The sequence below is a fragment of the Passer domesticus genome, chromosome 7 (assembly GCF_036417665.1).
Source record: "Passer domesticus isolate bPasDom1 chromosome 7, bPasDom1.hap1, whole genome shotgun sequence".
NCBI lineage: Eukaryota > Metazoa > Chordata > Aves > Passeriformes > Passeridae > Passer > Passer domesticus.
In genome coordinates this window covers 3,402,874-3,424,585 of record NC_087480.1, presented here as the reverse complement: position 1 = coordinate 3,424,585, position 21,712 = coordinate 3,402,874, and the positions used below count along the sequence as shown (strand labels likewise).

At 37.4% G+C, this 21,712-nt stretch overlaps 1 long non-coding RNA gene across 1 annotated transcript; it reads right to left on the bottom strand.

Moving 5' to 3' along the window:
• Positions 1–5,020: 5,020 nt before the first annotated feature.
• Positions 5,021–6,171, bottom strand: LOC135304083 (uncharacterized). Its single transcript, XR_010365521.1, has 3 exons — positions 6,122–6,171; positions 5,618–5,878; positions 5,021–5,314 (listed from the first exon to the last, which is right to left on the bottom strand). It is a non-coding gene; the product is annotated as an uncharacterized LOC135304083 (long non-coding RNA).
• Between the last annotated feature and the right edge of the window lie 15,541 nt (positions 6,172–21,712).

Genomic DNA, 21,712 nt, shown 5'->3' with positions numbered 1-21,712 from the left:
ATTTGCTTTAATGACATCTGTTTAATATCTGTTTAGTTTTTAGGTAACACTACGTGATACCAAATGATTGTCATGTTGTATTCTTGCATTTTAATGTTACATAAAATAATTTATACTTTCATTTGTGACAAAGACTTTGTAACAGAAACACTAACTGCACTTGTGAATGTCATGGAAACTATAAATTAATATAAAATTTTCTCTAAAAATGTAACTGGGCAGTTTTTATATATTTTAGTATCAGTATTAATATTAAGAAGACGTCTCAGCTCATAAATCTGAAATTTTAGAGGAGCAGATTTTCAAGAACTGTTGCACTGTGCTTCAGAATCAAGTTTTTCAATAGCCACAGAAGTTTCTGCTTTGAAATCATCAGGCCCTCTTGAAAATCAGAGACAGAACAATGAGAAAAGTACTCACAAGTTTTTCGTTCTACTTTAAAAAGTAAAGAGGAAAAAAGCATTTCTCCAACATATATTTTGCAGGATTACTTATCCATTGTTGATCTCCAGTTTTTATAATTTATTTCCTAGCCCATGTTCATTCTGCAGTGCACTGGACACTGCTGTAGGCTCCAGTGCTCTGTGGAGCTTCCTTGGTGCCTTTATCAGATATAAACAAAATCCAAATCCATGTTTCATATTATTTATTTCTTTTATCGAACAGAAGGACCAAAGATTACTTTCACTGTTTGAACTCTTCATTAGTAACAAGACTGTGTGTTCTGTTATTGCCATGTATTTAGAGAAGAAAGTAAATGCATTTACCTACATTTAGTTGTTTTGGATTGATTTTTTTTAGGTTAATTCCAGTTTACTTTCACTGTGGCCACAGTAATTGCCAGCCTTCTCTTCATACAGAATAAATTCAGAGGAATGAAGTTTTTTTCCTTGGCAGCAATCCGGCTCAGAAGTGCAGGCACCTGCTGAGCCATTTTAAATTTGCTACTGAAACCAGTTGCTACACCTCTACATGTTCAGGTATCCACTCTCTTGTATTTAATTAATGTATTCAGTTGTTTCCTCCAAAAAGGAAGCAATGCTTCCTGAGAACAGGTTTTCAGCATGGAATGTGCTGAATTTTGAGAAATTTATTTCTTGGTGGACTGAAAATTTCTTGTCATTTTGTTTCCCAAGCCATTTTTGCCTCCTTTGGTCTAGAGCTCCAAACAAACAAAGTGATGAATGTAAAGCTCTGTAACACATTTCCAACATTCCTGTTTTCCCAGAAGAGAATACCCCTGGTGTACCACTTACCTGCTTTTCCACCGGGAAGAACCCAGCATTTTCTTGAATTGGGACTTCCTCCTCTTTCCATGATCCTTGGTTTACTTTGCTTCCAGATGTAAATTTCTGTTATCAGCTTTAACTGCTCAAAAAATTGCTTCTCTTCCTGACACACAGTGAAGCCTCAGCAAGAGGGATAATTTTGTCAAAGGAGTATGGAAAGAAATAGGGGGAAAAGAAAAGAATTACAGCCTATTTCTAAAGAACACATAGAGCTACCTTTTAAATTCTTCCTTTTTCCTTTTCCCAGGATTCCACTAGAGAAAATTCGGTGGGCACAAAAAGACCTGCCTGCACTTTTAAAAGATACTTGTGCATTATCCTTAATATCAGCAGTATAATTCATCCCCTTCCACTGGGAAATTGCTGTTCAAAAAGAACTCACTTGTAACAGGATTTTATTCCTCTAGTTCATTGATTACCAGTGATTTTTTACTTGTAACTTCTAAGACTCTTTTGCATAAGGGATATAAAAGTTGCCTTTCCACACTGAAGATGTTAATTTTGTCACCTTTTTTTTTTTTTGAGGTTCTAACATAATTTTGAAAATCAGTGGGGAAAAAAAAAAGTAATGATTGTAGGATGACCACTTATACCAAAGAGCTCAATTGGGTGGTGTGAGATGAATGAAAGGAGAAGAGAAAACAAAGAAAAGGGCCACTGGATTGAAATAATCATTGGAAGACATTGATCAAGTTTGTTCCCTTGACATTACTCAATAATTTTCCTAATTTGCATTGGTGGAAGCTGATACACACATACACCATGGATCAAAGGCTCTTCTGCAGCTGGGGGCTCTTGTGCTGATCATTATTGAAGATTTTGGGCCTCAGAGCCTCCTTGGGTTCCTCTGCACATTCCAGATTGAATTCCAGCCGTGCTGCTCCCTGGAAGGACAGACAGACGTGCACAGCCTGAGCTGGGTCAATTCCTCAGCCCGTGCATCGCTGCCACCGCCAAGGCTGAGCTGCACGGGGGGAGCAGGGTTCCAAAACACAGCACAGATCTTCACAGAAACACTCTGATCCAAAAATCCCACTCCAGCATTCAATAATTTTCTCAACATTTCAGAACTAAGTCATTCTGCAAAAACAGAAAAATATGAATTATTTGTAAAGGTTATATGTAGAATTTGCAATCGTATCGAGCGTGTGAAATCAAAGAAAGGAGCAAATCTGCTTTGGATACACTGTAAAAGTGATACAGCACCCTTAAAACAATATAAAAATCTTATTAAATAGCTAAATCTGGAAGCATTTTAGCAATCTTATATTGTCTTAGCATTGGAATTAGAATTCCATATAAACTGAGTACCTTAAAACTGCTTTGCAGAAAATGAGGCTTGAGTTGAAACAATGCTATAAATATTTGAGGGCCTTTAGAATAGGAGGTTTCCCAGTCCAGGATCCCAGAGTCTGCACATCCAGATGCCTCAAATAAAGTAAATTTACTTTATTCTGTTTTCAGTTTCTGAAAACATCAAGTAAATTTGATAATACCTATTTATACAGCATCAAACCAATAAATACATATCTAACTGTCCCAAAATTAATGTGGCCATTCCAAGCCACTACACTTAAACTGGATATATTTATAAATTACTGTAAAATGCACATTATTTGAGAAGGATTTACTGTATTGAATGATCAGATATTATTCATGTGTACATGGCATAGATATCAAATCTTAATAACATATGTCTGCAATAATATGCTTTGTATGGCAAAGCTTAGCCTGCAAATGGAGCTACCTTTCCAAATTCTGGTTTCCCAACTCTTCTGCATTTTTAACATTCATAATTTTAATTTTTTTTCTTCTGTAAATCACTGGTTTAAGTGTTCTATTTCTTCCTCTGAAGCTTTCTCTTTTTAAGCATCTGCCTGCAAAAGAGAACAGAAAGTCTGGCAGTGCTTGCATGAGGGTCCTTCAGGAGAGAACTATTGTGGTGCTGAATATATGTTTTGTATCTGTGCACATTAATGGGTATTCTAAAAGTTATCTATATTAAGCGCCATCAAAGTTAACAGCCTCTTTTTATAAGACTTTATCTTTTTCATTTTAAGATCTTATTAGAATAATAAGCTCAGTGCCTGGTGGGCTGAAAGCAGGCTGCCATTTAACATATTTAATGACCATCTGGAGATTTTTTTTTAATTCAAAGTTTTATTTTGTATTTTCTTTTAAACACCTCTTACTTTTTTTAGAAAAAAAAAAGAAAAATCTCATTTTTTCATTCCAGTCTGGAAGCGGTAAGAGGTGCTAAACACAAAAGCCTTGTCTCTACTTCTTTATCACTTCTTATCTCGTCCTTTGGGTTGCAATTATTTACCAGGTCATGCTCCATCATTCCCAGGGTAATCTGAGGCTGGGCACACCAAGCATCACCCACAAGGCATAGCTGGCAAATAAACTTTTTGTGTTAATTACATGGGGGTGTGGTGTGTCTCAGTCAGGTTCTTTCCAGCTATGAAATATAAAGAAGTCCTCAGACATGGCCTGGCTTTGGTTTTCTCTGTCAGCAGCTCGTCTGCACTGCAAGTACTAACTAATAATAACGGGATTATTTTCTTCTGCAGGGAAACACAGATGGAGGGGAAGGACAATGTGGTCATCATTCCTTGCTGGCTGCTTTAAATGCTGTTTTCATTAATAAAAATTCAAACTAGATAATATCATGGATGTTACATGGAAATTAATGGTTAATATCCTTAAATTAGTATTGCTACGGTAATGTTATTTTTAGAATTTCGTGCTATGCTGTTGTAAAGTGTGAACTGCATAGCCTGGTAAGATTTAAAAGGAGAAAATACAATAATAAATGGTGCTGAATATGTGCAAAAAGGCTAAATTAGGACTGGCAAGAGTTTTTTTGTATCTATAATTTTTTCTATATATGCTTGGCACATAAAGCTGATTCAAAAGGGAATTTTTGGCAAACTCTCCTAGACATATTTCAACATTTTGATTGCAGTTTACCTGGTTATCCTTTGTTATATTTTGGTGGCAATTACAACAGGCATCCTTCTGAGAACACCTGCCAGGAAGGAAAGTATATCTGTGTGTATTAATGGGTGGGAATTTAGCACCATTTCTACTTTGGCATATGGCATTTTAGGTAAACACTAGACAGGGAGATAGAAACTTAAACATCTTGGAAATAATGCTGTTAGGATAAGACAAACAAACAAACAAACAAACATATTCAAAGTAATCTGGGGCTAAAGTGACACATAAATGACAGAGTGGAATGTCCTAAACAGCTTCCCAGGGATCTGAAAGGCAGCATTTGACACCCAGCCACCACATGAATAAAAGATTAAATGCATTTGTACAATTGCTTGTGCAGTCAAGAAAGCAGCTTTCTTTAGGAAGAGACAAAGCACTTCCTGAGTGATTCTTGGCAATATGATCAAGTTAACTCAACCAGGTGTGGGTGTTCCTATAGCTTATCTCAACTGGCATATCCTTACATCACCTTTGCTTCCTGGAACAAATCTGTTGGAGTTGCCAACTAAATTATTTATGGCGTTCATTGTTACTGTTTATTATCTACAGAAACACATTTCAGTTCACATTTCAAATGTGAAATGCAAGGAGAAGTGATTCAGGCTCTTAAACGTGAATGAAAGGATTGTTTGGGAAAGTTTACAGATGGAATTTCTCTGCTCATGCTGAGAAGGACCACAGCAACTGAGCTCTTTCAGAGGCATCAACACCTTCCCTAATTCTGGCTGAATGCTGTCTATGGCTCTCATGCAAATATTTGAATAATGTCTAAAGAAACAGTTTACAAACTTAAAAGAAAGAATCCAAATATAATTTTGTGTTGTGTCTTTCCCCCTGAAGCTCTGCCCTCTGCGCTGCATTTAATGAAATTTAGAGTGGACCTCCCAACCTTCTTCCTGTAATGCCCCAGCTCCAGCAGCATCAGGGCATCTTTATCTCCACGTGGTGTCCTTTAGAGGGACATCTCAGCTGCTCTATCCTGCAGGACCAGCACAAGACCTCAGGTGTCAGAAAAGGTTGGTCTAGAAGGGCAGAACAAACAATAGAAAAGAAATAGAAAAACCACTCAACACCTTACCAAAATCACCACTGGTTAAACCAATGCAGCATCTGCCCCTCTCTCAAATTTCCAACACTAGGGTAAAGTTCAACAGCCCAAAGTCTCTGTTTTTCTATTCATTCTTGGGAAATTACTGTCAAACTGTAAATGGGATCTCTTCAATACTTAATGCAAACTCTCAGAATTTGAAAACACAAAACAGTTTTGCTAAAGACCAACATTTCAGTGTAAAAATTGACTGTTTGGACACAAAGGGAAATGTAACCTGGCATCCTCCTGCCCTGCAGAGCACAGGGACTGATGGGCTGTGGATTGTGCTGTGGCCAGTGAAGGAAACTTCAAGCACAGGAAGATTTTCTGGGCTGCCCTTGAGAGCTGCAAGTGAGGCTGACTCTCCACTCCAGCTGAAGACTTTTACATCCAGTGAAGCACTTGGCTGGGAGCTGATCAAAGTGGAACATTCAAAAGGAAGTCCTTGGATTCTAGAGGACCTAATTGTGGTTGACATGTGGACTAAAGACAGTCTCTGAAAGGAAAAAATAAGACTTAATTAGTGTAATTTATTTCACATTTTCATATTTCTGAGTCTTCCGCTTTCATCTCTGTAACACTCATTTTTTGCCAAAAAAAATAATCTTACAATGTCTAAAGATAAATGCAAGCTTCATTTCAAACAGAATAGGCGTAACTTTTTTCTCTCAAGAGTTCTAGTCTTCCAAAGTTTTATTCCTTGTATGCTGGATTTACAATGAAACAAAAAAAAAACAACCCAAAACACTGCATGTTCCTCTTGAGCTCTGTGAGTGTGCCTGGGTGATTCAGACTCTTTCATTTCCTTCAATTTGCAATACTCCTCTTCAGAAACACTCCTCAGCTGTGCTCCCACAGAGTGGAATCCCCAGCTGCAGCCTTTCTCTTTACTTCTCCCACTCTCATTCTTAACAAATGTGATTTGTGAACAAATTAATGTAAATCCTCTGTCCCAAGCTTAAATATTATTTCAACAAAAAAGAAATAACACCTTTTGTGTTTTTTAAAAACAAACAATGGAAATAAAACCTGTAACTGAAGTTCTTGCCAGGGCACAAATTCATCTGAAGGAAAAAAAATTTTAAAAACTGGAGCTTGGGTTCAGTCTGCACAACATAATTGCACTAAGAACATATCTAATTATGGTCATTTTAACAACTGCCTTTTCAGCTGAAGTTGTGAGCCTGAGATGGAGAAGATGCCTGCATAGCAAGGTGAAAGCAAAGGCACAACTGCCAACACAACGTGCAATCAAAATCCCCCTGCCCACAGAGCAGCCTTGTTACACTCACAGGAGATGTCTGTCAAAAATCTACCAGGGTCATACCCATTAATCATTTTATTTAGCTGATAAGCAGGCAGCTTGCTGACTTAATTATATGTAACAGCACCCTGAAAATTCCTGCACTTGCAGAGATGTTGACAACACCACGGATTTGTATTTGGGCATTCTTGTTACTCAAGCGACTTCTGAGCCTAAACATTAATTACACTTCCATAATTATTGTACTGACAATTAATCTGAAATTCTGTGCTGAACAAGGAATGTTTACTTTTTTATCCAAATTGACATATTTGGTTTATTCCCTCAGTCACAGATGTACAGCCACCCCTTCGTCAATCTGGACTAACTGCATTATGTTAATTAGAAAAGAAACTTTAATTTCTTTCCCCTGTGTGCCCAAAGGAATCAAGGGGACATGGTTGCTAAGACACATTCCTGTAAAACAAATAATTTCTACATATTCACATCCAGCACATGCTGATTATATACTGAAAACAAACTTCTGTTAACAGAAACCAGTGAACTAAATTTTAATGATTAAAGGTTATTGTGTAAAGCTGGAAGGACTTTAATAAGTCAGAATTTAAGTTGTGATTAAAACCAGTGGGCTTGGCCATTAAGCTTGGCAGCTGAGGCTGAAATGTGTGCTGCAGTAAAAGAAATTAGGGACAAATACTCAAAATTGGTTATTATTTTCCTAATTATTTTTACCACCTCCTACTATTCTTTTTAACTATTAAAAACTTATAAAATCTACAAACCTTAATTGTTCTATTCCACTGCATATAGCACACACAAGAGACAATTTCCTTAGGTAAATATTTACTTGTTTATAAATTGCTTAAATTTTGATGAATCTTGCAAGTGTAATTCCTTTTTTAATTTGCATAGTAAACAACATATGAAGCTTTCTTTAAAAAAATAGCTGCATATTGAAAACATTTCTCACAGTGCATCTCCAAAATACCCCCAGCTCCTGCAGTTACCCACTACGGTGAGCCCTGTACTGCTATGAGCTGCAGACTCAGGCAGCAATGCGAGCTTAACAATTTCTCCTTTTCTCATTTTTTGGTCCTCTAGCTCATCATTGTCCCCACTAAGTATGAGCAGTGTCCAGCAAGACCTGTTAAAATCCCACATAACACACACATGCAGCAGGAAATGAGCAATATGAAAACACACTGCTCAAAATCATAAGTTAGGTGTTACATTAATTACATCATGGAGAACATATGGCGCTTGGAAAAAATCAAGAACCAATGCTCTTATTCTAATAAAATCTCTTAAGTTTTACCATTACTTCAGAATTAAAGCTTTATCAATTTTATCCTCATAAATAATTCAAATTTGACTGTCTTCACATGTCTTTCTATGTAGAGTTTTTGCCTTTATGAAATTTGAAAGGATATGTATTTTAATGGGATATTGGTTCCTGGCTTCCTGTGGCTTTCCAGACAGGCTTAACCTAAAAGCATTCTGAATGAATTTATTTTCTGTTCCACAGGCTGAATACTAATACAATGGTTGTAACAATACTTAAGCATACAATTTCTAAATTATTTTTTTCCTTATTAATCTCTATAACTCTTTGTCCAGAAAAGTTTAGTTCAAACTCTCTCGTCATTAAAGTAAAATAATCCAGCAAAGTTTGTAACAGAAAAGTAGGATTAATGTCCAAAAATTCTACATAATTCTTGCAGTTCCCCTTCCTGCAAGACTGTGTTATGCTTTGTGTTATATCAATGTACATTATGTACATATATAGCGTTACAGTGCTATATTGGTTAAAAGGGATAACACTTCACAGTTTATGCCTTGTCAGCTTCCCACCCAGCCACGCTGCTTGACGAGAGCCAATTGTACATTTCCCTGTCATTTCCATGTGCTGCTGTTCAGAGCCACTCTGGCTCCAAGCAGCAAACATAAATCTCATCCTTTTGTTATTCACTCCTACCTGTGCATCGCCTCAAAACCTCCAAGGCTTCTCCCAGAACCAGAATGAATGCAAGCAGAAAAGACATCCCTAGGAAGAGTTAAAATGAGGGATACAGCTACATCTTCAGTGGTGCTTTTCCCTAGATTGAAACTTTAGATAGAGGAATTGTATTAACATAGAAGTTTTGAGCCAGAGGAAAACCTCTGAACTGCAGTGACATCACAGCACAGGTACTGCAGAGTGGCCACTCCTGGGTGAACAGCTGGCTTCTTGTATCAGCAAACTTCATAAATGTGTAAAGAAAGAAAACATACACATTTATATATCTATATATAGTTATTTCTATAGCTATTTTAGATATATTTGTAAATTTATATATTCATGAAAACAAAGGGCATAACTGTGAAACTAGTCAAAATGGATTTGACATAAGAATGCCCAATTGCTTTCAGTTATTAAATTCTGAGATAACCTGGACTTTATTAATTACTTTATTAGTGGAAGCAAGACATGGCAAAATAAATCACTTTTTCTAAACTTTTTCTCAGTGAGATGAAGGCTGCTGAGGTAAATGAGCACAGCAGCAGGCCCACTGCTGCTGGCAAACCTCGGGGAGTGTTGGTGGTGACACAGATGACACTGACAGGCTGACACTGCAAATTAATGTACAATTAAAGGATTTCTGATACCCTGATCATCAAGCCAGACTGTCTGCAATGAGCTGTTTGTGCTGAAGGCACAGAGAGAGACACGTACAGAGACATTTAACATCTCCTTTAGTGACAGGGACAGTGGGGTGGAGCCATTGGTATCAGTGTCAGTGGGATGGAGCCAGTGGTGTCAGTGACAGGGGGATGGAACCATTGATGACAGTGGGATGGAGCTATTGGGGACAGTGATGGGAACAGAGGGATGGAGCCATTGGTGACAGGGGCAGGGCAGTGGGATGGAGCCATTGGTGACAGGGACAGGGGGATGGAGCCATTGGTGACAGGGACAGGGGGATGGAGCCATTGGTGACAGGGACAGTGGGGTGGAGCCCTCAGCAGCAGCCCCAGGCTGGCTGGGGTGGGAAGGGATGGATCCCAGGGGACCTGGACAGGCTGCAGAGGTGGGGCTGGGCAGACCTGGGGGAGCTGAAGGCCAAGCTCAGGGTGCTGGCTGCCCAGAGCAGCTGTGACTGCCCCATCCCTGGTGCCCAAGGCCAGGCTGGAGCAGCCTGGGACAGTGGAAGGTGTCCCTGCCATGGTAGGGGTGGCACTGGATGAGCTTTAAGGTCCCTTCAGCCCAAACCATTCTGTGGCTCTGCTTTGCCTCGCTGGAGGCAGGGGCTGGCTGATCAAACAGAGCTATCCAAAAGCCATCAGCACAACTGCCAGCCCCACTTCCTATTTGATTGTGTGGGCTATTTGCTTTTATAGCCTTTTTTTTATGGCTATTTGCTGTTTTATTCCACTGAAGTACAGCCACTCCATATGAAAAGCTGAAGCTGCGGCTGCTTTGAAAATTGTCTGCAAATATGAGCAAACATTGCTTTCTTCCTTCCTAAAACTGTGGTTTATAGTTTAGAAACTATGGCTGACAAACAGATAAATGGGACCAAAAGACAGAAGGAAATTTCCTGATTTGAAAGGCAGGACTGTAACTTTTCTTGAAAAAAAATAAAATGTGTTTCCTGAAGCTTGATGAAAAACCATCAAATTCACATCTTTTTGTAGACACAAACACTGAATTAATTGCTCTGAAAACACAGTTTAATCAGTGGTTTTTAACCATGTTTCTGTATGCTAACTAGGAATACATACTTTAGTGGTTATAAAACAGCTCACTTCAGGCTTGAAATCTTGATTTCAAGTGCAAAATCTGTCAGCGCCATTTTTTTTGGAACAAGCTATATTTGATTTTTAATTATTTTCTCTTCTATTTCTTATACCCCAATTTACCAGAACTTTGATGTCACCTGCATAGAAGTACCTTCACATTTGCAGCAAATCAGAGATGCTGAAGGAAGACATTCATGAAACAGCCACAGGTTTGGACCCCTACAACAGGCAGAGGTTAAAGGAGAGATCCACATGCCCAGGCTGGAGTGTTCAGCTCTCTTTCACTAGGGATGAGAAAATAGAAATTTATTTATAAGTAAATTGTCAAAACAAAGCACTTAATACATTAGCTTACACTGCAAGTCACTGATGCCCTCGGGCTAGCAGAATTTATAAGAACTCTATTGATTTTCTTCCCTCTCCTGACTCAATGCATATTTTATATAGATTATTTTTGGCTGCTTAGGCTTTTTTTTCAGAGTTGTTCATTTTCCAGGATAAATAGTGACGAGAACGTTCCCTTCTGCATATGAAAATAAAAGGCTTCAGTGCTCTGAATTTCTGAGTTAATTAACAGTGAGTACATCTGTGAAAATTGAAATGAGCCTCATGATGACAACTCCATGGGAAGCAGGAAGATTCAGGGCTGGGTCAAGAACCTGACCTGGACACAATGGAAGCCTTTAAGTGACACAGAGGTGACAATGCTGAGGTCCAGAGATAATAAAATACAGAGTGAGATAACGTGGAAAAACAAAATAAAAGTGTTTCCGTAAGTATTTAAAAGCTCACAGATTTAAGTGACAAAAGCAAAACCAGATAAATTCCATTAATTGAGGCTGAAAGAATGTAAAATGACTGTTTTAATAAAAAACTTCAAGAGATTGAGCTTCCAAAAGACCATCCAAAGCTTTCTCTAAGGCCACTTGCTTTTAAGCAATGCTGCATTTTGAGGAGCTTAAACTCCTTTACTACTTTAGACTGATGACATTTTTAAACAAATGAACCACAACCTTTGTAGACCAGAAGAAACTTTCAGCTTTTTGTAGCTGTTGGGAAACCAACCCAAAAATCCCACAGGAGAAAACTGACTCTGAATACAGAAGTGAACTTGTTACAGAAGAAATCTGGTTCAAAGTTTTAAAGAATAACATGAAAAAAAGTTTCTTTTTTCTTACAAGGAAGTTAGGCAATGAGCAGCAGAGTAGGAAATAAATCTATTTTTTTCAAGTGACAATTAATTTACTTTAACTATAAAGAAAATAACCCAAAAAAAATTTAAACTTCTCCAATGTCTAGTGTTTCTTTCATCAATATTAAGCTATGGTAGTTTCTTATTTTTAATGTATGAACTTTAATCTGCCTCCCTATTGCATTTTTCTACCATGTTGCAAAATGCAGTGTTTCTAAAATACATTAAATGATGAAAGTTTCCTTCAGAACAGTTTGAATGGATTTTAAATACACTCTTGTCTGTATACAAACAATCATTGCAGAGATCTAGTTAAGATGAGAGAATTTTAAGAGACTTACACATTAAAAAAAACATGAAAACTGCTTCCATTCAAAGGCAAGTTTATCTGGAAAGGAAATAGAATTCTTATTTATTTGCTTTATCTAGGTAAGCCTAGCAGATATGGATAGTATTCAAGAAAGTCAGGAAAGCTTTAAAATTAAGGCAGACGTGTTTTTGAAGAAAGTTGTTTTACACATAGCCAGGGAGATAAAAGTTACAAAATTTTTTTGACCAAATGAAAAATCTAAGACAATTAATTTTTTTAAATATACAGTCAGATTTAAAGAAGTTACCTGCAGTGATTCTATGATTGGGAAAAAATAGATTTCTTTTTTTGACTACTATTATATTTATGATGTATTAACTTGTATTATTACCTGTAGCTCTTAGTGTGTGATATATATTTCCCATTGAAATTAATGTTTCCAAACACATTGGTAAGCCAGGTTGAAATGTATTTATATTTTTTCTTCAGAATTTTTTATTCCATTATTATTTAGGTTTGAAACTATCTCTTTGAAACTATCTACTCAGTCTCCAAGTGAGGCAAGGCAAAGTACTGTTTTTAACACACTAATACACATTGCTGAAGGAAATCTGAACAGAGTGGAAGACACTGATTTAATTACCTGTTCTTTGACTGAGAGATAAAATAATGTGCAGAGAAGTTAAACTGCTCCTTTTTCTCCTGTAGAAAAACTTATCATTAATGCCTTTGGGTATTTTTTAACCTGTGAGTTTGCTTTCTAAGGGGTTATATCTCCTTCCTTTTGTTAATATACTGACTTTTGGTAGATTATTGATAATCTCAGTGCATTCTTTTATTTCAGTTAGAAAGCACGGGAAGTCTAAGATAATTATTTCACTTCTTTCCTGCCTCCTGGCTGTGTTTAATTGGACTTTTAATTTTATCTCTGTGAGCAGAACCATGACGGTGGAGCCGATCTTGTGTAATGACTTATCTCTCATGGCCACAAACCCAGCTCTGGAGAAGGCAAGGAACTTCATGTAAAAACTTTTCCTTTCAGACTGAGAGGGGCTTTTTAATTAAATTTTCATGGGAGCAAAGAGCTCCTCTCTTATCAAGGGCAGGAAGCAGAACTGAGGCTCTCCCATCTGAACAGAGATCTGTGCTGCTTTGAACATGAAACACATCCCCTCCTCTCATCTGCATCTCCTGGTGCTTGCTAGCAGCCCAAACACCCTTCATTAGCTCCTTTTCCATTCATTTCCACCTTACAAACAGATCTGGGTGGGATTTTGGTGCCAATCTCAGCCATCAATTGGAGAATGAGACAGAGATGAACTGGGGGGAATCCCTAAATCTGTGTGCCTTCTCCTGAGGAGCCCTGTAATAACACAGTGGCAATCATCCCTACTTTAAACAGCTTCCTTCCACTCATGTTCTCACTTAACAAATTTTAAACCACAAATTATTAAATTTCTTAACAAATTAATAAAACCACAACTGCTTTAATAATCCTCCCAAATTTTTGATGCACTCTCCTCTTTCCAAACAGCTTAGGAGGCTCATTCCTTCTTTTTAGAGCCTTTTTTATAGAAATAAAGGATACTTGATGGATCTTTCTTTAAAAAAAAATCATAAAAATTAGCCTCAAGTTCAGTTCATATTCATGGACAGTCAAAGACATTTGTAGCTACTTCCATGCATGTACTGCAGTGCATAAATTCAAATTAAATCTTTCCTGTAAAGCCACTTTAATCTTCATTCTCACCAGCAGGCGTCAAAAGGCTGTGTCAAAATTTGTTGGATGCCCCCTTAGAAAAAACAGCCAGCTCATAAATCCTAAACCAGAATTGTAGCACTGTTTATTAAATAAAGGAAAATTGATGGCAAATGGGGTGGGAAATTATCACACTGTATTACTAAAATTCTGCTAAGTTTTAATATTCAACTATAATATTTTAAGCTCAATGCTGTCTGATGTTGGATAATGAGTAATGAGTTTCTTTTAGATATTTCTGAAAGCTGTCTCAGACTGACCTAGAGAGGATTTTCATTGTTTTAGCTGTAGCATGTTCCATATTTGCTTCCCCCTGCTCTGGAGAAAGCATCCAGCCATGACCTGTCAGCACAGCCACAGGCTGGTTACAAATTGCAACTGCCAGAATTAAAGTAAAACGAAACATAAATTCTGCTTAAAGGAAGGCCTACAATGATTTTTTTTTTCTTCCTCTTATTTAACCTTCTAATTTTCATAGGAACATCAGAACGTTCCAGACTGTGTTCCACTGTTATTGAGTAAATAGCTTTGTGCATAGTCCTGAAAAGGAAGCAGAGAATAAAGGAATAATTTCCCCAAGACAATCACTTTCATTGTTTTCCTTCTCTGTGAGGCATCCAGAGCTCAGCACCAGTGCAGGATGTGTCCCTGATAAATCCTGCACTGCACTCTGTGGAGTCATTACGAATTAATGGCAAATCAGTGATCTTTGAATTCCCTGATTCTTTTATTCTGAGAAGCACACGGATTTATTTATTTGCATTCCCAGTAATCTGATGAGATATAAAAAGTGCAGATGTCAAAAGCACACGGTTCTAAACTGGGCTTACATGTGTTAGATTTAGATAAGCCCACGGAAGCACAGCACACTATTCCTCATATTTTTATGCAAATACATTTTATTTAGAGATTTAAAGCCATTTCAACTTGGTTTAATATGATTATTTCAAACTTTACCTCTGAAATATTTTATTGAGCCTGGCCTTTCATATTTTTTCCAGACAACTCCTTTTCTGATCTGCTGCACATCTCTACCCCAGTCTGTAAATTAAGCAGACACCATGATAACAATTTCCTATTACTTAGTATTCATGTTCAGATTTTATTCAATTTATTTTAACTCAATTTCACACCTCTGTCAAATCTGTTCTAGTTAGTGACTTCTCTGCCTCATTTCTTTTGTCTTTCACAAAAGAAATTTTGCTACTACCTGGGGAAGAAGAAGTTTCCCAAAGTTCCTCTCCAAGTCCAAGTTCTGCTCCTTTGCCATCTGGGTTCTGCTGCAACATTGTACTTGTATTTTTTTTTTTGGTAGAACCTACAGGAACCTACTGCAGGAACTGCAGAAAGAGTCCAATCAACTTAGCAAAAATTTATTTCCTTATTGAGATTTTCATTTTGGAGAGACTAGAAGATGAGACTCACTTCCAAATTGCTTTCTTCCTTGTTCTCTGCCTTGAGAAGCAAATTGGGAAGGAAAAAAAATGTAAATAAAAACAAAGAGCACAGAATAAAATCCAAAACACCAGAACATTAAGATTTACACTTAAATAGAATCCTCCCCCAAATAGCTTTTTTATGAATAACTAAAATGCCAGCTTGGAAATGGACACTCAGAGAAGTTGTGAATAATTATTCTCTACACTAGTCAAGATCAGAACAGGGATTGAAAGTGAACAGTTCCATTTACCTTCATTATCATTCTTAAATCATGAGACCGTATACAATACAGTTCTACATGAAAAAGATTCACTGGGGGGAGAAGCAAATAGATTTTAAGATTTAAAAGAATCGAGGTAATTTTCATTGCCACCAAAAGTTCAACTAGAAGCACAGTCAAATCCACGAGTGTTGAGCTGGATGTCATCCATCTTCCTCTCTCTGGTTCTCCCCCTCAAATAATGAAGGGAAAATAAATAAATAAATAAATAAATAAATAAATAAATAAATAAATAAATAAATAAATAAATCAAGCCTCCAGCCCCTCAGTAAACGTTAGGAAAGAACAAAGAAAAAAAGACATGCTGTTCTGTACCTCAACTCATTAGCAGCCAATGAAGCAGAGAATAACAGCAGTCCAGAAGGAAATAGTGGATGATGCAGCTGAGAAAGGGCAGCAAATGAAGACAGATAATGGGTGTAATGAGCCAACAGGGGAATTTTCAGGTTATACCTTCGAATTCACACTCGGCTCCAGATGTTTCTTCCCATTTTCTCTTCTAATGAAAGACATGGAGATTTTTTTTTAACACTTGTTTTCTCATTCTTATTTCAAAGAGATAACAGCCAGGAATATCTCTACAACTGCGCTTGTCATAATAAATCTTTACAATTATTCAACAATGAATTAAGATCTCTGACACTGACAGCAATATTTTCTTCAGAGAATGAACAAATGGATTGACCTTCTCTTCTATGGAAGCTAATAGGAAGCATGTGCAAGGAGAGGTTTTGGGCAACAGACCATATAAAATAACTTGAAAAATTTACATTGAAATGAGTTATAGGCTGTAAGAAGTAATTCAATGTAACCACTACCAACATCAGTGTTAGTGTCACAAGATGACATCCAGAATTATATTTCCATCCCAAATCTTTTTAAGGATTGAATATACTCCAATTACACCTCCTTTCCACAAAGAAAGGGATGTGAAGAGTGGAAATAAGCATCAGGACATCATGTGTTAAACGAATCATCAGGACAAGGTTTCTGCAAGATTTTATTTTAATCCTTGCCATATTTCTCTCCCTTCCTCTGACTAAAATATTAAATATCAACTTCTCCCTCATCCTACATATTATTTTGTGAGAAACAGCAATTACTCTTTCTGTAACAGTAAAAGAACTGGCAAAATATTCCTGGTACCAGCCAACATTTCAAGTGGAATTTTTCTCTGTTTGAGAGAGACATGTTATATGTGACATGCTACAGCTGGCAAGTGATAGGATTTTCAGATTTAAAATCTGTCCGTCTGTTCACTGCTTTAAGTATAACTCCTAGACAAAATTAATTATACGCCTTTGCCTTTCTATCGTAACTTTTCTCTCCCACTCCTAAGTAGTAGCCTCAAGACCATTCTCAGTGTAAAAATCCCAAATTGTGTGTTCAATTGCAAGTGCAACATAAACCTTAAAGGCAGCCATATAATTATTGCCATAAGCTCATCTTTATGTCAGCTTAGCATTTGCCAGGGAACAACTTAAGAGTTATTTTTAGGCATTTAAACAGGGACACATCTGGCATGGGGTGTTCATTAATGAAGTGTGTTAAAACTGGGAAGACATTGCTGATATCAACAGAGGAAAACGTTGAGAATCCGGAACATTTGGCCTGGTGTTTTTATGTGCTGCTTTGAGCGCTAAGTGTTAATAACAATGATTGTAGTACCAGCCGTAATGTAACAAACTTTTAAGGTGTCAACACGAATCTCTGGCTTCAAAGTAAGTAAATTCAAGCATTTACACATAATTCTATACTGGTATCTCATGTAGGAACTTTGTTTGTTTTCATGTACTGTTACAGAGATGGTCTGTAAATAATTAATTGCTAGACAATCAATTTTTAAACCTATTGGCTGTTTATACCAATCCTGATATGATTTTTCAATAATAATAGTCTAAAATATTATTGTAGATAAAATAGAGCTTCAAGCAGCATCCCTTGTTTTAAACTGGCTGTAGAAAATTTATGTACATAGTACTTTGGATCACTCTAACTTGGAAGAAATCTTGTTTGTAATATACTTCCAGAGAAAGCCTTTGAAGACACATAATCCAGCAGAATGTGCCCCAGACTGTGCTTTATATGTAAATTTGTCTTCCCCTTTTGCCCTTTATTTCTTACCGCAGTAAAATCAAGTGTTTTATGTATGAGAACTCAAACAGAAAAAAAATAAAATCAAAAGAGGTTCAATAAATATGCAACAATTCAGTGGCATAAAGAATGCTGGATTTAGGGAAGATAAGAGAATGCTGAACAATTAGATATTTGGTAAGTAAAAGAGATTTTCTTGAAACTCTGCTTCTAATTTACTTATTAATATTTTCTCTTTGATATTTCCCATCTATCTTGAATAGCACAAGTAGGTGACCACAAAGAGCACTCTTCCCTCACTGTTCATAATTTGTCAGACTGAAATGAGTTTTCTCCACAACTTTCCATGATGTGCAGAGAGAAAATATTGCATCAGAAGCTTAAGGCTTTTTGGGACAGGGTGATGATGAAACATGGCAGTCCAATAAATACAACTCATCTCCTGGGGTGGTGAGACCCTCCTCATTTCCCACAATTTTATTTCCTAAATAACCCCATATGAAATCCCCTGACAGAAAGTGGATCAAACGTAACACTGAGTATGTTCTAGAATAAATGAATTAAAAATTTCTGAAATTATTTAAACATCTGGACACTTAACACCAGCCAGTAAAAGAGAACATAATGGGTCATGTTCTAGAATTCCAGAGAAAAAGGGGAAGACAATGCCTAGCTCAGCCCTGGCAGATGGAAGGGTTACAGGTTGCAGGACTTCCCATCTCTGGGGACATTTAAAAGCAAGTGAGATGCTCCTTTCACTACTTAACAGTTTGGACCCCAGCAGGGAGGTACCTATAAAGCCACAAGACCTATTTCAGGAATGCCAAGATAAAGAAGTATGGAAAGCCTCATTTTGATGCCCTTGAAGCAAAGTTCACTACCTACAGGAGATTGAATCCCCACTCATTTCACCTCAGATATATCCACTTACCTCATCCACAGATCCAGTCTTTAATTCTACCAAAAGTCCTGATTTACTTTCTTCCAAAGCTAAAATGACAGCAAATCTCTGCATACTATGAGAAGGAAAAGTAAATATTGAATAAATGTTGAGAGGAAGAAGGTCAGAGACACCAGAACAGCAGATGTGATCTTTTTAATTTGCTGAGGTCCACCAGAGGATGTTCCTTGAAATTTCTTAGAAGCAGAAGGAAGTTATTTCAGGTCTCTGGAGGAAATTGCTTAATTCATTTTCATGACATTTAGTGTCATATTCCTGCTGAGAAATACACATTTCGTTGGAAGGAAATAATTCATTAAAGCAAATGTAATCTAAAATGTAATTCTCAACTTCCAGAGTTTTGCATAGAGACAAATCCAAATCCTGGTACTTTTCAGGCAAAATATATATAGATTTGTGTTTTGGCTAACAGCAACAGAGACATTGGCTGTGCCTGGTACTTCTGCATCCAGTCTTGGAGTTTTCCAACTGGAATTGAAACTGACTTGTGCTTGGCTGTAGTGTGGACAACATAATCTCAAGAAGGTCTGGAAAAGAGTAACAAGGTTTCATGCCAGCAGCAGGAGAGGTTCACATCCAGGGAAAGACTTCCTTAAGGAACAAAATCCAGAGTCTGCATTAGTAAAAGCATCAGGATCAGTTTAATCATGTGATCAGCACTGGTCCTGGCACAGAATGCAGGGCAGGGTGACAAAAAGTGACATATCTCTGTTCTATCAACAGCAGGGCCAAGATACTTGAGATAAAATTTTGCAGCATGTGCCAGAATAGAGTTTAAAACTGCCTTTACTTATAGAGTCTAAATCCCATTGCATCAGCACAAGAGCAGAAAAGCTAACCACAGTACGATGCACGAAGAAGAATTAATATTCTCTTTTTTAGCATTCTGAGAGTCTTCTCCAGGGTAAAGACACCCATAAATAATTTTCACCTGATATCTACTTTTGAAACTGCTGTGAACTCTTGAGTACCTGGTCTTTCTGAAAGCTTCACCATTCTCTCTGAGCCCCCAAACAGCAAGGCAGAACTTTCTCAGGAATTAGTCAGATACTTAAAAGGTTTGAACATGGGTGAAAACTGAAATGAAAGTTATGCTGCAGGGCAGTCCATAGCACTGTGAGAGCTTGTTAGGACAGTCTGCTACAAAGGGTGTGTGCCTTCATGATAAATAAACCTGTCTGGTGGTTATGTGCCACTGACAGCAGAGGTTCAGCCCTGCTCTTCAGTCCCTGGCCCTGTGCTGGAGCTGACAATTGACTGACTCTGCAGTTAATTGGCTAAAGATGGCAAACTGCAAGGAGCTGCTCTCTGTGTCCCTAAGGGCTTTTGATCCCATGGCTTTATCACAGCAATTCCTCCTGCAGCCTGCAAAATAGGCCTCCAGTGCCTTCCACTGCAACTGATACTGTTGAGATCCAAGAATTCCTGTTCAGACAGAGAAACAAAGACACTTTGCACTTTCAGACTCTGGATGAATTTGCTGAGGATGTACAAAACCAGAGGGACAAAATCAGGTCTCAGGAAAATAAGCTGTAGAAACTCCCTACAGTAGATCAAGTAAATTGAGGCTGTTGTGAGTTCAAATGCTACTAACAGAATTGTTTATGTTTCTTCCCTACATTTTGAAAACAGTATAGTCAAAAATTAAAAAAAAAAGGGGGGGAAAAAAAGAAAAAAACCAGAAGACAGAGCTTTCCAACTCCATACCAAGATTTTTAGCTATTCACTTTCTGCCCATGGAGACAAACCCAGTTGTAAACTGGACGATAATCCAAAGCCAGAAATCAAGACATTTTATTATATTTCCTTCCCTCAGAATTTTGAAAGAATGTTTGTCTCAGTGTGATTCAGAGATGAACATTTCTCAGAAGTGATTTTTTCCCCTAGGAAAGGGGTCTGCTTTTTCCAAGAAGCCCAGACCATTAGCAGTGTCTTCAGCAACCTTGTGTTTTCTTTCCCAAGCTTCCCCACACTGGCTGGAACTGCTTTTGTGTGGATAATCTTATAAAAACAATGATGGTAACAGTGTATATATAATTCAAACAATTAAGCCACTGCAATGAGGGCAGAATAATGTCTCTGTGTGTTAAATCATATTTGCAGTTTGGGTACTGTCCTGCATAATATATCTGGATGGTGCAGTGTTTTGCCTGCCATAAATAGCAGCTTTTACTTTCTTTGCAATTCCACTATATCAGCCCTGCACTAGGATAAACAACACACCATAAAAGAGCAGAAGGCACAGTTAAGATAGAATCATTATGCAAATAGGTTATGGCATGCTTTATATGAGAACAGCTTCCCTAAAGAGACCTAATGGGATGACTGACCTATAAAGCATTTAATTTGTTGTTAGCATTTCATTTAATTGTCTTTCAGTTCCTCTAGGAATAAAACTTTTAATTGTAAAAACTTCCAAATGACATAATGGTTGATTTCTCTTTCTGTAACTAACAGGTTCCTCTCATAGTAAAAATAGCTTGCTGCGATTTCCAACTGTAATTTTTAAATTCTGGTATGATTCTGGTGCAAAAGTTTGGGTGTTAAACTTCAGCTGACAAAACCCTATTAGAAGAATGTGATTCTAGAAATGTTAATGAGAGGCATCTTGAAGAAAGACTATATATCTTGATATACAGGTATACAACAGATGATCAATTTTTCTCACTTTTGACCTTTGAGAGGTAGACTCAGGATCCATAGTCCTAACAGGATTGATTATTGTCTGAAGGTTACATACAATAGGGGGTAAATAGACTATATCAATAAATCTTCATTTTCTTTGGCCAACTACTAAAGGAGATTTAAAATCCTCACCAAAAAAAAAAAAATCCAATGGCATGTAGTATTAATTATCAAGTGTAAGTAAAGGGACTGTAAAAATACCATATTCTGAGATGTATTGCTTTTTTTCAATTAGAGCCTTCAGGTGGGTTAACAAAGATAAATTGGATTTTTTTCATAGAGAAGGAAATGTTATGTCTCCAAAGGCAGGCCTGGAGGCACCTTGTGGTTATGAGAAAGCAAGATGCCATTGCTGCTGGGAATTTGGTTTTAGTTTGGGATTTTTTGGAATGGTGAACATGACCAGAAATATACCGTGTCAGGCAGGGCTGTTCACAGCACCTTGGGTTACATCAGCAAGAGAAAAGCCCCAAAGACCAGGGAATGTGATCATTTGACACTTGCCAGGCCACACCTGGAATAATTTGTCCAGCTCTGATGCCCCAGTTTCAGGGAGACAATAAAC